Source organism: Struthio camelus, chromosome 31 (genome assembly GCF_040807025.1).
Source record: "Struthio camelus isolate bStrCam1 chromosome 31, bStrCam1.hap1, whole genome shotgun sequence".
Classification (NCBI taxonomy): Eukaryota; Metazoa; Chordata; class Aves; order Struthioniformes; family Struthionidae; genus Struthio; species Struthio camelus.
This window is the reverse complement of record NC_090972.1, coordinates 3,409,966-3,412,368: the sequence shown is the minus strand read 5'-3', so window position 1 is coordinate 3,412,368 and position 2,403 is coordinate 3,409,966. Positions and strand designations below refer to the sequence as shown.

The 2,403-nt window shown below is 52.6% G+C and overlaps 1 pseudogene; it reads left to right on the top strand.

The window, feature by feature from the left end:
* Window positions 1-2,069, top strand: LOC138063012 (olfactory receptor 10H2-like; annotated as a pseudogene).
* Window positions 2,070-2,403: the final 334 nt, after the last annotated feature.

Genomic DNA, 2,403 nt, shown 5'->3' with positions numbered 1-2,403 from the left:
ATGCCTGTGGGCAGGTCGGAGCTGGGGAGCAAAGGGCTCATCACGGGGCTGATGCAGCTGGGGGTGGTGGGTCCATCCTTCCTGGAAGAGCAAGTGCTCACCACTTCATCAGCGCTGTCTTTTCCTTCTGAAGCCTGGAGGGCAGAAGCAGTAGCAGGAAACGCAGGCAGAGTTTTAAAGGTAATTTTCTCACCCTTTGGCTCCCTCTTATCTGATCGGGGATTGTACGGGCTTGTGGCTGACGACTGCCATTAAAAAGTCAAGCAGTACAAACTCTTTCCAGCTCATGGGCAGAGCCGGGAAGTTGATAATGTTGTATGTCAGGTGAGGTCCTGTGGCAAAGCGTGACCTTTTTTTTTAAGGTGAGATGCGTGGGCCAGAGCTTGCTCTGAGAGCAGCCAGGCTTAGAGTCTCATTGCTCGCAGGGAGATGAAGACCACCCCTTATGTGTGGTCCCTGTAGGACAGTGGCACGGGGCAAGGCAGAGCAGGGAAGGAATTCCTACAGTGCCAGGACAATGACCTCAAAATGCATCTCCCCTGATTTACACCACCTTCCCTGTCCATAGACATCCCCCCACAGCAGGTCACGCGGGGCCCCTCTTTGACAGTGACGGGGACAGGCACTTGTGGAGCGTGAGCCACCTCCTCCAAAGGTAAATGACTGATGGGATCAGAGGAATCGCTGTGAGAAATGCCTCTTCCCCTCTAGAAGGAGAAGAAGAGACACCACTCAGGCAGAGACATGTAAACGGTGGACATCCAGAATCAGGGGAGATGATTTTCCCCCCTCACCCAGAATAAATAGTGCCACCACCCACATCCTCTCCAGAAAGCCTCCTCAGCAGCTATGGTGGCTGCAGACCCGAGGCGGCAGCAAAGTGCTGAAACGTGATATTGCTCTATCAAGAAGAGCAATGCTGGAGAAGTGAACATCATTTTTTGCAATATTTCCCTGGGGAGGTAAAAGGCAGGAACTTGTGTCTGATGTAGATGCTGTTTTCTCTGCGGAAAGCCGATCTGACGGTGCTGTTAGAATGTCGTTGTTGTCATGCTCTTTTCAGACAAAGCACAAATGCGAAGGGGGAATCAAACCATCCCGGCAGGGCTCGTTTAGATTGGATTTTCCCGCTTTCCTGAGCCCCGGGTCGTGCTGTTCGTGCTGTTTCTCCTCATGTACCTAGTGACCCTGGCTGGAAATACTGTGATAATGGTTGTTATCAGGGTGGACCGGAGCCTGCACGTGCCCATGTATGTTTTCCTAGGTGCTTTGTCCTTCTCACAAATCTGCTACTGCTACACCTTCTCCATCACCCCGAAGATGCTGTCTGGGTTAGTGCTGGGGAGCAGAGCCATTTCTTTCCTCGGGTGTGCTGCACAGATGCATTTCTCCTTCATGTTTGGCTTCATGCACTCTTTCCTCCTGGCGGCGATGGGCTATGATCGCTACATGGCCATCTGTCACCCCTTGCGCTACAATACTGTCATGACTCCCCAAGTCTGCACTCGGCTGGTGGTTGCCTCGTGGCAGGGAGGGTTTTCCTGGGGCTGCTGGTGACCGGCGCTGTGTTCCAGTTCCCCTTCTGCCAGTCCCACCGCATCGACCATTTCTTCTGCCACCTGTCCCCCATCCTCCAGCTGGCTTGTGTTGGTGACGATGCGGTTGGCACCGTGCTCAATGCCCTTTGCATTGCCACCCTGCTGTGCTGCTCTCTCTTCATCCTGCTCACCTACGCCTTCATGCTGGGCCAGATCCTGCAGGTGCCGTCAGCGGAGGGGAGGCGCAAAGCTTTCTCCACCTGTGCCTCCCGTGTCACCGTGGTGGTGGTGCACTACAGCGGTGCCTCCGTTGTCTACTTGAAACATGGATCACCCAGCGCTGCGGGAGCTGGTGCTCTGATCGACATGGCTTACACCGTCTTCACGCCCTTCTTGAGCCCCATCATTTTTAGTCGGAGGAACAGAGACTTAACAAATGCCTTCTGGAAATCTCTGAGGAAAAGCTTTGTCATCAGGAATGCAAATGTTTGCCCAGGATGGAGCTTCAGTGGCAGGAGTGGCTATTGCTAAGCTTCGTTCTCTTTTTCTTTTTCTTTTTCTTTTTCTTTTTCTTTTTCTTTTTCTTTTTCTTTTTCTTTTTCTTTTTCTTTTTCTTTTTCTTTTTCTTTTTCTTTTTCTGCCTGTGGTGGTTCCTTGCTGCTTCCCAAACAACACCTATTTTCTTTCCAGGCAAAGGAGTCGTGCACGTGGCTCTCGTGCCTTTCGTAACCCTTGCTGGGGTTTGCAGGCCTCGCCGTGAGACCTGGCTGAAGCGTTTTGGTTTAACTGGTCACACCCTAAGTTCAGCATCACGCAGAGGCAGGAGCTGCAGCTCTCAACCCTCCCAGGGGCTCCTGTGCCCTGA